This window comes from Mus pahari, chromosome 8 (genome assembly GCF_900095145.1).
Source record: "Mus pahari chromosome 8, PAHARI_EIJ_v1.1, whole genome shotgun sequence".
Classification (NCBI taxonomy): Eukaryota; Metazoa; Chordata; class Mammalia; order Rodentia; family Muridae; genus Mus; species Mus pahari.
In genome coordinates, this window is record NC_034597.1 from 39,154,397 (window position 1) to 39,169,161 (window position 14,765).

Genomic DNA, 14,765 nt, shown 5'->3' on the forward strand with positions numbered 1-14,765 from the left:
TGGGAGTGGGTGGGTAGGGGAGCAGGAGCTGGGGGAGGGTATAGGGAACTTTCGGGATAGCATTTGAAATGTAAATAAAGAAAATATCTAATAAAAAATGCAAACAGCTAAAAAAGAAAGAAAGAAAGAAAGAAAGAAAGAAAGAAAGAAAGAAAGAAAGAAAGAAAGAAAGAAAGAAAGAAAGAAAGAAAGCCGGTTGAGCAAGCCTTGGGCGAGCAAGCCAGCAAGCAATACTCTTCCATTGTCTCTACTCTAGTTCCTGCCTCAAGGTTTCTGCCTTGAGTTCCTGCCGGGTTTCCCATTCATGAGGCTGTAAGCTGTAAGGTGAAATAAACTCTATCCTCTCCAAGTTACTTTTGGTCGTGGTGTTTAACATAGCAACAGAAAATAAAGGAATACAAGCTCTGAAGTAAGCAATACCATCGTCCCTAGCTAAACACTCCTGGGAGAGGAGCTGCACATATTTCTGCATGTCAACACATAAGTAGGAGCGATGCTTTGAAGACATTTTAGGTGAGCCAATACTCTGTTGACCTTACATGTTCTAAGCCCAGTGTGGTTTTGGTCAGAACACTAATTCAACACTTGAGAAACTGGTAGTGGGGAGCTTTTATTCCTCCCTGGTGAGGGGTGTTTAACTCCTTATCCTTCGAACATCCTGGAATTTGGAAAATGGAAAGCCTCATTCTAAAACAGTGACTTGAGGTGAGCCCAAGGGTTGAGAAGGGCAGAGGGTGACCAGGCCTGGAAGGTTACACTGAGATGGTTTCAACGCACTGAGGCAGTTTTGATACAGCGAGGGAGACAGCTCACAAGCTTCCTGCTCCCAGATTCACCCATTGCTCCCCTCTGGGAACTTCATCATGAGTGAAAGATACCTTGTGCACTAAGGAGACAATCTGAAATTGCTCCAAACTATTTGTTTCTAGGTTACGGGTTGTCACCTAAGGCAATCTTAAAAAGCATGTCCTCAATGAGTGACTGAGATGCTTAATCCCAGCAAAGTATAAAGTAAAAAACTCTTAACTAATTCCACACCGTTCTTTTCCTGCTTAAAATGTTCCTTGCAGACATGGTAACTAAATGTATTGTGCCCTAGAAGATTCTGACTAGATAAAAGACATTAGGCAAAGCCTAGGGAAATATGGGTGGAGCAATGGACTAGAGTGTTCGGTATCGGTCCATTGGCTGTGGTAAATGTGCTGTACTAACAACGCATGGTTTTAATGACGAGGGAAGCTAGGCATGGAATATATGGGAACTCCCAGAACCATCTTAATGACTTTCCTAAAGCTGAAGCTATTCTCAAATCACAACAGTATCTTAGAAAACACTTTGCAGTAGATGAAGGCAGCTTTGTGGAGCCAGTGACGGACGGACCAGCACGAAACTGTCACCAGAGCCATGTCTCAAAGATGACAAATAGGTTCCCGTTTCTGCTGCAGAGAGACATCAGATCAAACACTTGTCTGCAGTAGTTTTGTAGAGGGCAAACGATCTGGAGGTGTCCCTGTACACGTTTGGCGAGCCTGGGAAGAACTGTGACCTTAGACATAGTCTCCCCAAAACTTTCCCCCTTTGCCTCCCTAACTTCCAATCTCCCTTACAGGAACAGACACATCAAAGCTCTCTCTGGCCTGTGCCTTTCGAGAAGTGTCCCTGGCTCTCAGATTCCACATCTGGTAATTGCATTCCCCTCACAGCCAACATCACATCAGAAGTGACAGTCATTTATAGTAACATATTTTTCTAATAGGGAAATGTCAAGGATGTCACTGACTGACAATTTACATAGTTAAGAGCTGACAGAATCTTTAACTCAGACCCTAAATGTGCCATTCTCCACAGACATCTGCTAACAAATGTCCACCACCACATTTATGCTTCGGGCTACTTCAGGAAGAATTGAAGGGCGCTGCCGCCAGGGAGGAGCCAGGTTCTGATCTCTCCCAAATGTCTGTGCTGAGGCCTTTGCCAGCGGTTTAAGATCTCTTTCCAGTTATGTTGATGAAAGATGCAGTTGCTCACAGAAGAGCATGGAGCACCAAAGCTCACGCGCACTCTGACCTTCAGACGCTTGTCGGTTCTCAGTCATGGCTCGTAGGAAAGCAAAGTGCTAGAGAAACTTTGGAAGACAGGTTGGTAGATTTTACAAGACTTGTCCCGTTATTATCACATGACCTGGCTGCTCTACTCCTTGGCACTGCCCACATGAGCTGGAAGCTTGTGCCCATACAAAAGACTGCACACAGAGCTTTATTCATAATTGTCCAAACAATGAGGGAAAAAATCCACAAGATACCCTTGTGGTAGTTTGAATGAAAATGGCCTCTTAGGCTCATAGGGAGTGGCATTATTAGGAGGTGTGGCCTTGCTGGAGTAGGTGTGGCACTGTTGGAGGAAGTGTGTCACTGTGGGGGCAGGCTCTGAGGTCTCAAATGCTCAAGCCAGATCTAGTATGACATTCACTTCCTGTTATCTGTAAATTTGCACTACCATGAGTTAACCCCAACAGAAATGATGGACTTTGGGTAGTAACAATGTACCAATGAACATCCAGCTGCTGTAATAACTATACTGCTCTGCTGGCTGCTGTCAAAGGCATGGAACTCCTAGGACTTTCTGCTCTATTTTGTTGTCAAACCTAAATTCATTTAAATAATGAGTCTACTTTTAAGTGTTCTTCCAGGATGCAAGGCTTCTAAAACAGTTGAACCCACCCACACTCTTCGTAATGGGCCTATGACAAAAGCCACGGAGAACCAACCAGTCTGGGAATCTTTTGGCTGGATTTCTACGTTTGCTCACCTCTGCTCCTTCATCCTTGATTGCTACCCTAATCTTGAGCATCTCTCTGTTTCTAGCCCTGACCTTGCCTCCTTGGGTCTGACAGCAGATGTGGCCCTTCAACGTACACCTCAAACATGTTTGCCTCTTCCCTGGCCCCTCTGCTTCCAGTTCTTCTGGTTACTCTTGTTTCAACAAATCCACAACCTGGTCTCTTATCCCTGTCAGCGACCCTCTCTGTACCTATAAAGCTCTTCTCAAGGCTGACATAGGGATACCCTCCTATAATTTGTAGCCCAGAGGGATTCCACTCTCTCAAGCTCCAAACGACAACTCGTGTTTGGATCTGCACTGGGGAGCCTCAGTGCCACTGAGTTGATGGTCGTGAAGAGCTTTGAGAATAGAGGCTCTCAAACAAAAGACTAGAGTGGCATGGTGCCTACTCAGGGCCACCTGGAGACATCGGCGTAGACATAACACCTAAGCATGCCCAAGCTGCACATTACTGTGTAAGAATGTCTTCTCTTCCCCTCCTTACCATATTGCTAGACTGAAGTATTAGGCATAGAAGATAAACCTGAGATCATTAAGTGTAAGAGTAAATCAGCCTTTTAAACACAACATTCAAAAAGACAGAACAAGAAGCCAAGTACAGGAGTGAGCCTTGTTCACTGTAGAAGAAGCGCTCGTTGCCAGATTCTCATCTCCAGTGAGTTTTCCCGGGAGATAGAGCTGATTGTTCTTTCAATGGCCTTTCCAAGGTCAGCTGTGATGCTCATCATTCTCGCCTAGCTGCTTTATTCTTGTCCTTCCCTTACAAATAGTGGCACCAAGGAGGCTGTGGGTACCATTTCCCAGAAGCCTGGCCTGCTGCTACCAGGGACTCGCCGACCTGTGGGAATGGGCCCAAGAGCACAGTGCAAAGACCTGACTGTCATGTTGTCAATGCCAAGACAATGCATGTCTCTATCTGTGCTTCTCAGCCTTCCTAATGCTGCAACCCTTTAAAAAGCTCCTAATATTGTGGGCAAGACCCAACCATAAGATTATTTCTGTGGCAACTTCTTAACTGTAGGTTTGCTTCTGATGTGAGTCGTAATACGCGTCTCTGCTATGCAGGATATCTGCTATGTGATCCACAAAGGGGGTTGCAACGCACAGGTTGAATAATGCTGAATGAGATAAATCCTGTGGTAGCATGCTGTCTTCACTCGAGGGGCTCTACTATCAGTGTTGGTTGCCACAGGCAGCTTTGACTTGAAGAACAAAAGCAGATAAACAAAGAATTCTCTTTCAGGTCCTTTTTGTCCGCACTTTAACAGTTTTTACTTAGTAGTTACAAATATATGTTTGGCTTGGGGCTGGAAGAATTATTCTAAGACACAATAATGCCTCTTCAGTCCCTTCTGACACAGATTTGTGAAGCTCTACCTTAGTACCTGGGATCATTAATGTCACTGCCCAGTCTTGTGTGGACCAGCCCCTGTAGTAGAACTCTGATTAACCTATATATTTAGGAGTTAACATCTGGAGAATCATTTAGAATGTGAAGAGCACTGTGGGTGAACTGGTGTGGGTCATCCTTGAAGGTAAGGCTGATGTTCAGGAACAAGAAACTCCGTGAGCCTTTCTGGCTATAAGGAATCTGAGAGTGTTCAACCAAGTGGTGAGTAAGTCAGCCCAGCTCCTCTGCCATTTTCTCCTTGTTTCCTATTTTTCTGCCTCCTTCCCAGGCCCCCAATTTCTTGTTTCTTAATCCAGTTCCGCCCCACCAAATATGTGTGTGTTCAGACATCTTAAGCAAGGCTCATTCATGCAGGTGAGCGAGAATAAACCAGGAAGGGGCGAAGGAAGGTCACCCACACAGCAGGGGAGATCTTCGTTCTAGCAGTACCTATCCTGCCAATGGCCAGCTGAGTGACTTGGGGATTTAATGAGTCTGGTTCATTAATTTACAAAGTACAAAAATAATCACACTTCAGAAATGTAAGGGGGAGAGATCATTGGTGTGTGCCTAGCCTTGGATATGTGGAGACGATTGTTGCTACTAAGAGTCTACCTAGAGTTTTAAACTAAGTCTTTATCATTTTAATCACATTTTTTTCATTTAACACTATAATATTATTATTTCCCCCAATTCTTAAAAATCCCTTGTATAAGAACAGAGCTGTAAGGTTCATGGGTTATTTTTTTTCTTAATTGTTGAAGAGACAAAAAAGAGAAAGAGTGTCCATTCTTTTGTTGGACAGTACCATGTCTACATGGATAGCCTTGAACCAGGTCTTCTCAAAGGCAAAACTAGTGAGGGAAGAGATTTCCTGATGTTGAACCTTTGAGTTAACCAACCCAGAAGCTGCCTTTTTCTCCGAGACTCCCTTTTCTATGAAATGATGTATACTACTGGGTGTTTAAGAATTTGGCTTTGACAGTTGTCACAGCACCCTGAAGCATTATAATGGGAACAACAGCCTTACACGTATTAAAAAAACCTTTCCCAAATTAATTCTCAGAGAGAGAGAGACAGAGACGGAGACAGAGAGAAACAGACAGAGAGAGACAGAGAGAGAGAAAAATCTAATTTGGCTTCAATTTGATGCTCTTTTATCTACTGATAAAAGTTGATATATATTATTCATTTGCTTCTTAATAATTTGCATTCTCTTTTTCAAAAGTGTCTGGAAAGATCTTTAAAGATTAGTGCTCCTCGGGAGAGGTGTGCTACAGGACAGAGCTGACTGGTGTGGAGTGAAGGCGTGACTCCGGCCACAATGGAAATGGAATGTGTCCAAAAGGCACAAGGACTCCTCTTGCTTGTTTGCAGACAGAGCTGTCTTCTACTCAATGAAATGGGGCTTTGTTACGTTTCAATGTGAGATGTTTCCTATACTGAACATTTGGCCCACAGTTGGTGGTGCTATTTGGGGAGATGGAAGCAACTCTGGGATGCAGGACTTAGTTTGAGAAAGGAACTAGGTCACCGAGGTGTACTTTTAAGGCTCCCTTTTTCTTGCTCTACTTTCTGTCTATCTTGAGATGCCAAAGCCCCTCCTTACATACTCCCACTGCTGGGGTGTCCCATCCACACTCACAGGGGCTGAGTCACTATGGACTGAATCCCTTGAGACCATGAAGAAAATAAACTAATCTTTTTAAAGTTGTTCTCTTGCTTATTTTAGTCACAGTGATGCAAAATAACCAAAAGGAGCTGATACCCCCTAATATGGTGATGAGTATTTATAAAGAGCTAGTCCTCGGAGGGCTCTTTCTCAACAAGAGGAATGGTCAGTCTGCAAAAACTGAGCTTGCAAAAGTAATGGAAATGATGTGGGACACCAGAGAAGACTACTGGGATACAGCTTTAAGCCAATACAAAGTCACTAGCCAGCTGGTAACTACACTGGGTTCTCCTGTTAGGGGAAAAGTGAGGAGAAAGATACATGCTTGCTACAAGAAGGGCCTCACCCAGTGCTGTTCTCTGCCCACCATAGTTTTCGCAGTTGAAGTTATTGAGCTACCAGCCAATCCCCTGCCTCATCTATCACGCCTATAGCTCTACTCTAGCTTAAAAAAATATCCCATTAGCTTTTCCAGATAGAGAAATGTTTCCAGTCACTCGAGTTCTCAAAACAAATATTGGAGCATTTGAAACAAGCATTGGAGCAAGAGCCTCTGCTGCATTTTCTGAAAGAAAGGAACAGATTCACTATCTTTCCATTCGCACCCCAGGAAGCCACAGCACACAGAATCATCCGTAGGAAGGAAACATGAAATGGCCACATACTTAGAAATCTGAATGCCCTGTCTTTAAATGAGAGGCTTTCAGTATTACAAATAGTCAGGGAAGTCAAGCCCAACTGAAAATTTCTGGGGACAAAGTTTTGCCAGCAAGCATGAGTGCTATACACAGGCAAAGTGGTTTTCTGGAAGATTTATTGACTTTATGGTCAAAACTATTCAGCTTCCATCAAAGTCTTGTTCCGAGCCATTGTATATCAATGGATCAATAGTTAGTAGCATAGCTAGCCAAGTTTAAAGCCAAATAACTCAAATTCTGAGACAACTGGGTTTTATTCATTTATAATTTGGAGGTGCTTGTGTAGACAAGTGATGTTGGTTTAGGTAATTTGTATATCTGAGGACTTCAGCTGGAACCAACCTGCCTTCTTTATGCAGACCCCATCAACAGAGTGACTCACTCCTTACAGCTTGCTTCTCTTTGGCACTTCTTCATGGGATTAAATCTTCCCAGGTAGTGGTGAGGTTAACATACCAAACAAACAAAACCATGGGGCCTATAACAAGGCTGGGAACAAGAAGACACTCAAATTCAAGTGACAAGATTAAAATAATAAAGGAAGAGAGAGAGAAACTGTTTTCAAAAAAAATTTGAAAAATGAATGCTGTTGAAGAGTTTGCGGTGCTGTGTTGGTGAAAGCCATCTATGTGGCCTTGCATACCCTATGAGTGGTACCCACCATTTGGTGATTTCAAACAGTGGCGCTTTAGCATAAATGTGAGCTGTGTTGGAATGAGGAGAACGGAAGACAATTAACCACGTGTGCTTCTGGCTGCCTACTCTTTATATGCGCAATTATACAATAAACAGTATCCAAAATTAGCTCCATCTCTGCCCTCGAAGAGATTTTCTATCAGCCTTGAATTCTAAGAGCCCACACTGAAAGGAATTAGATAATGGTGAGGACATAGGAGAAGGAGGTAAAACTGGCTGAGAATTTCACCCAGACTGTCCTATGTGGTAGGCAAGTATTCTACCACTACATCACACCACTAATTCAATATATAGTAGATTCTTAATTATTATCTTTGCAAGGGTTTGGGGCACAGCTAGGATGGATGGAGGGTTTAAGTGAGTTCCTAGCAGATCCTTCCGTTCCTTTGACTGAAGAATAAATGACTTGGCTTTAAAATGTGGAAAGTGAAGTCCAGCACTCAGAAGACTGAGTTAGGAGGATGTTCAGGGGCAAGTCTGAGACCAACTCCAGCCTGCGCTGAAGAGTAAGAACCTTTCTTAAAACAACAACAACAACAACAACAAAAACTTAACCATTAATAAACTTTGAACTATTAGCATATCAGTAGTATATCAAATTTAAAAATGAATAGAAAAATAAAACAGAATCATGTTACACTCATGCCATGGGAGGAAGCAGCTCTATGCTCTGGCAGGAAAGGATGTCTGTTATAGCTTAAGTCTTAAAATGTCATTGCATAATATACCAAAAAGGACAACTTAAATAACAAAACAATGATGAGGTTGGATTATAATACTATGATAACCCATAAAATAAAGGGAATCTCCATTACACTATGAATATTATATGAATAAATGAGGAAACAGACACAACAGCGTTTTCTTACAGAAAATTTCCAATGAATGCTGTAGAATGGAAAGACAAAAGCTCTGTCAGGCTAGCATCCTGATAACAGTGCTAGGTGCTGTCATCATCCATGCAGGGTCTTAGGTGGTCAAGACCACAGCAAGGAGGATCTCCTGGGATGCTTCAAGTCTCTCCTCGGGTGTTTGTCAAGGATGCAAAACAAATCCAGTCACTCTGAAGTGGAGAGATGTGCAGACACCCCCTTACCTGAGTGATCAAATACTCTCCCCTTAATGAGGCTTGCTGACTGACATCAACCACTGAGAACACAATATTGTTTCTGTGACTCCTCCCCTAAGAAGGACATAATTTCACCTTGATCATGATAGAAAAGCAAACACAACTTCAGACATGCGCACACACTGCAAACCCGAGACAGAAGACAATCCCTAACTGAGACTCCAATGTGGAATTTGAGACGGGATTTGGAGTGTCAGAGGGATGCTAGCCAGAGCTGCTGACCACAGAACAAGTCTACCACTTAATGACTACCACAGGGCAGTGTTAATGGTCATCATTTTGACACTCTCACTGTGGGGGTGTGAACTGTTGCTATCAGGGAAAGGTGAGGGAGGAGGGTCAAAACAAGACTCTGTGCTACGTGCTCCGCTGGTTCAGCTTTTCGTGTCTTAGCTTTTGTAACTGCCTGGAAGTTTCAAAATAAAAGTGTTTTAAAATGATATTTCACAAAGGTGTGTATACACACACACACACACACACACACACACACAGTGAATTTCAGTGTCATCTGGGAAAACTGAATGACCCACCGGTCATCATTTCTCACAGAGTAACACCCATTTCTTTCCCTTTAACCAGGACCTTTGCTTTTCCCGTGTGTCTCATTCCTTTCCCCTTCCTATTGCACGACACGACCATGTGTCATAACTATGTGTTATAAACATGTGTCATTACTGTGCTATGGTTTCAGATGCATTTGAGTTTGTAATTGCTGCTTTGATCAGAACCCTGAGCTCTGGGCCCAGTAACCCACCTGCTGGTCTTTAAATATGCTTTGCCTGCAATTGCATTTTCCACGATTGCCCAAGCTGTTGCTGCTGTCTAACTGGATTTCCTGCCTCTGCCCTCCATTCTCCTATTCCAGTCTTCTTATCCTCTAGGAACTAACTTAGACCCTTCCTCCACCATAGCTGTGTCTATCCGATGAGTTCATCTGTCCTTGTGTAGGGCAAAAGAGCCCCATCTCTCACCAGGCGCATAGTGAATGTGACTCTGAATCAAACACACTTTATTAAGTTCTTTGGACACTCCCACATCCGTCATCAGTGATCTCTTATGCCTGGAGAAAAGCAGACAGGAAAACCAGTCGCTGGAATCGAAGTGGCGTTCCTTTGGAGGAAGGATTCTTGAGAAACATGCACGTAAGCCTTGAAGGGACGGCGAGGGAAGTCTTGCGGCTGGTCAAAGCAGGGAAGGGCCTTCATCGGTGGGAAAAACATAATCTAAGGCCTGGACTACAATAAGAGCTGTGATCAGCTTTTGCTGCGTCGTCTGCCAGGTAGAAGCAGCCCATGGCCTTGTGCGGTATCCAGGTGTCTGTTTGTCTCGTTTCTTTAACTCACATATTGACCCCCTAGAAGGGTGGAGCTTTGCAGGAGCATCATGGTAATGGACCCCAGTTGCATTTTACTTAGGAAACGAGAGTGGTCGAGAAGTGTGTCTACTATGACCTGCATGGCCTTGGAGACTGTTTAGTGGCCTTATGGTCTCAGATCCTTCATAGGTAAAACACTGAACTACACAAAACACAGGGAGTGAGGACACCGACATTAAGAACGGAAGCTGAGCCAACGGCAACAAGCACTGGATACCAAACCACAGTCCCGGCTAAGCAGGCTCAGGGTTATGTAATTCTTGCAATCCTTCTTTGAGACCGGTGTTGCTCTTTCTCCATTTAACAAGCGAAGAAAATGAAGTTGAGAACAGTTAAGCCTCTTATCAGAAGGGTCCATGAGGCTCCGGAAGCCCCAAGTGTCACTCAGGGTCAAGTGAACAATAAATATGCAGCCTTTTGTTTAAAACTAACTATGTCTCTCAGAAAGAGTGGCAGACCATGAAAAGCAAGCGTGTGGCCCTGCTAAGCGTGGGGCTTCTCGTAGGCAGGAAGGCATGAGAAAACTCAGGTTGTAAGGCCAGCCTGGATGGTGTTTCTGAGCTCCCAGGGTGTGTTGGAAAGAGCCAACATGAAGGAAAGCATTCACCTTAGGGGTGAAAGGGGAAATAGCGGGTAAGAATGCACCCCCCTCTGTGCTCCGTAAGTGCCACGGGAACGGGGTCCTGGCACCCACTGAGTAAAATCAAGAAGTCAGAAGTGGACAGAAGAAGCCCACCCACATATGACTGTGCTATCCGGAATGCCAAAGAGCCTGCACCACACTGTGGCTTACTGAACTAATGTTCTGCCCTATTCCAGGGAGTCTAATTATGGTCTGCGCTGAAGAATGCCAAAGACCTTTATATATCACACTTACATTAGTCTCAAGTCAGCTGCTTCTAGAAACTGTGTCTTAACAGGAACAAATGTATCCCAGTCACTAACCACATTGGCTAATATTTTGGAAAAACTTGCTCAGCACGATGCCCCATTTCAGCTATGCTCAAGTAAGAAAAGAGTAGGTAGGGGAAGGGTATGTGTTGAGCTGTGCACACTGTCCTTGTCGCCAGTGCCCTGCTCTGGGCACCTGCTTTGAGCTTGCTCAGGAGTAGCTTACCCTGGGCTGCAGGTGCTGTCTCACTGAGTGTGTGCTCCCAGTTTGGGTGTGTATCTGGGATTCTCAAGCACTTGGAAAATGGCATCTTCGTTAAACAAAAGGACGAGCCAAGGCTCCCTGGCGATACCAGCAGCTGCACTGCTTTCGCAAACCCGAAATCTCATCAGTTCTATGGGAGGTGAATTAGCAAATCTATAAGAGCTTATTTGGTAGTAATTACCTTTCCTTTAAGAGGAGGTAGCATGCCTGGCAGTGGGATTCATCATGGAGATGAAAGGCTTCCAGAGCCTCCCAGAATAAGGCCTCTCAGGCCCCAGGGATTGATGCAATGGGAAGCACCCTTGACTATTTCCTATTTACTATTTACTATTCTGGGAACCCTCCAAATCACCAAGAGACACTGGAGAATACAAAAGGAGCTACTCTATGATCACAGGAGAATGACCCAAAGTGGGCATCTTCATCCATTACTTGAAGGACAGTTCTTCTATCAAAGTATTATCCCCCAAAATGTTCCTTCTTTAAGCCAGGTTGTTGGGTGTGGCTTAAAGGGAATATCTCACTAGATTAGGTTATGACCTTTGCATTTTGAGGAAAAGGAATTTTTTGTTTTGTTTTGCTTTTCGAGACAGAGCTTCTTTGTATAGCCCTGGCTGTCCTGGGACTGTTTCTGTAGATCAGGCTGGCCTCGAACTCACAGAGATCCACTTGCTGGAATTAAAGGTGTGTGTCACCACCGCCCAGTTGTAAAAAGAAAGTTTATCTCAGAAGCATGAGTAAAACCCCTAGAAGTAGGCTAGCTTACGAGAATAGTTCCCCAACCCTGGGAACAGATATTTGGTGGGAACCCTGCCCAGATGGCATCAGCGAAGGCTGTGTCAGACTGCAGTATGTAGGGGTGGGGATGTGCTGAGTCTGATCATTGGTCCCTGCAAATACAGCTCTCTCGTCTCTTCCTTTCAGTAACAGAGTTAAGAATGTGGCTGCTGGCTGGAAACTCACTGCCCACCCTCATTTTGCTCTACCTCAGCCTACAAGGGAGACAGACTGTCCTGTTTTAAATAAAAGCTTTATTAAAAAATACAATTAATTTAAGAAAGGAATCATCCCCTTAAAAACGTGCGCTTCAAAACAACTTACAGTTTATTTAAAATCGTGTGGCCAATAATGCAGTCACTTTTAGAATATTTTTATCCCACTGTGTCATTAACAGCTCCTTTCCATCCTAAATTCTAGGCAACTACAAATTCTATTATAGATCGCCTAATCTGGTCAATTCATGTCAATGGAAACTTACAAAATGTAGTCTATTATAGCTGGCTTCACTGACTTAGCATAATGTCCTCACAGTCTATTTCTATTATAGCATAAGTCATTTGTTTTCATGGCTAAATTATATCATATCGTAAGTATATATGTTTCAATTTATTTATTAATAAGTTGCTAGCCTAGACCCTTCCTTAAATTGTTTCAAATATTTGGCTCTTGTGAATAATGACTGCTGCTACAAGCATCTATGTTTTCAACTCTTTTGAGTATTTATGTTCATGTACACATATACAAATATATATTATGAAGTCACAACCCTTGTGATTGGGATTGGTTTCTGATAAGAGATCTCAGGGCTGGGGAGATGGCTCACAGGGTGATGTAGTTTCACACGAGCGTGAAGACCTCATTTCAAATTCACAGAGCCCATATAAAGTCAGACATAGCAGTGTGCAACTGTAACCTCGGTGCTCCTACGACAAGGTGGAAGGCAGGGGTGGGGGGCTCCTAAGAAACTCACAGATCAGCTCTCCTTGTGTGAGCAGCAAGATGGCGAAGCTGAGACTCCGCCTCACACTAGGTGGGAAATGAGAAGGGACACTAGAGTTTTTCCTTTGGTCTTCACCTATTCTGTGTCCTGTATGTGTGCACATGTACACATGCAGTCATCAAAGAGCTAGTTCATCACAGCATAGATGTGTAAGGACAAGATAGGAAGTCATTCTCTTTGAGCCAGAAAATGGACCCACACCAGACACTGAATCTGCCACACTGCAATCATGAATTACTAAGCATCCAGACAATGGAAATAAGTTCTGTCGCTAAAAAACCAATCGGTGTGTGGCATTTTTTAACCACTGGAATGGATGATGAATCCACACATGCATGCATGCACGCATGCATGCGCGCACGCAGCATCCCATGAGTTTGGTATGCTATGTTCAGTACTAGTTTAACTTGGAGTATTTCTAGCACTTACCTTCTGGTTTCTTTTTTAATCCATTGGCCCTTTAGGTGCATGTCCTTTAATTTTCACAGTGTGAATTCCCAAAATGTCCGCCTGCTATTGGTACATAGTTTATTCCACTCTGCACAAAAAGGCATTGCATGTATATACTTTATTGAAACTCCTGTTATAGTTAGCGTGCATTTTATTGAAGGAAATGGTACATATCCAGTTGAAACCAATGTGTGTGTTGAGGGGGGGTGCTCTTTGATGGAGTTGTCTTTGGGTTTTGCTTTGTGTAGTGCTGGAATCTTTAGTTTCCACATTGAATTTTTGTCTCTCTGTTATTAGATGCGGGGTATAACAATTTCAAGCTACTAGAGCTGGATAATCAATTTCTTCCTTAGTTCTATTAATCTTTCTCTTAAGTATTTTGAGCCTCTGTTGGCCGTGTTGTTCATGTGTATTTGGAATTGCTATAACATCCTCATGCACTGGCCATCTTAGCACAAGAACATGTCCTTTCTCCACACTACCAACCTCCTTGCTTCAAGCCCATCTTTCAGTGTGAGAGGCTACTCTTCCCCTCATTTTAGACCTATTTCTCTTTGACTCTAAAGTATGTCTCTAGGCTTTAGCTCAAGCCCAGTCCGCCCTCTCCACCGGCTGCTTCTTCTCACGGCTATGATTAGCTTATCGCGAGAGTGGTCATTTCCACGACTACTCTATACCTCTGGAGAAGCGAAGGGGAAGAGGGGGGAGATCACGGCACAGTTTGCTATAGCCTTCAAGCTCTGTTGAGGTTCTCCAGTCACTGTTTTACAGGTAGCTGCATGGATTTGGTTAATTCCCAGAATTCTGAAAAGGGCATTGTAACTGTTCTGTCAGCTCTTTGGCTGCCTTTATGGAAGACAGTTCATCTGAAGGTGTGTATTCCATCGCGGGGAATATTTACCCAGATTCTGAAAATTAACAAGACCCCAGTGTATTTCTAGGTATGCACAAGGTTGAGAAATCGTGGGTATCATTTTCTCTACATTTTTCAGATACCTTCATTTGAGGTTATCAAGTGGCTATGGAATTTTGTTATTATATAGTACTTAATATGCAAAATTTGTACTTTAAACAGTCTATAATGTTCAAGAGAAAAATTCTGACAATCTCTGTCATAATGCCCAGTTCTGAAAATGTTTGTGTGAGCCTTGAGATGTTTACTTGCTTATCACCGATTCGCCTGACTGGGAGCTCTTGTTTTCTGAAATCCTCTGGCCAGACACGGGAGCTGCTGGTTTTACAGGAACCAAAAATAACCCCGTTATGGCTCCCAGTATAAAATGTCCTCCACAGGCTCCCGTGTTTGAATACTTGGTCCCTGGATGGTGGAGGTGTTTGGGAAGTTTATGGAACCTTTAGGTGTGGGAGCTCTCTGGAAGAAGTGAGTTACTGTGAATTGGCTTTGAGATTCTCTAGCTTGGCTGATGGAATGTGACAAGCTGGTCCCATGCTCCGCCCCCCCGCCCCCCCCCCCCCCCCCTTCCCTTCCCCACCAAGATGGAGCCATTTCTCTGGAACTATAGGCCACTCCCCTGCCCCATCCCTCCAAAAAAACTTTCTTCTCTAAGTTGTTTTTGT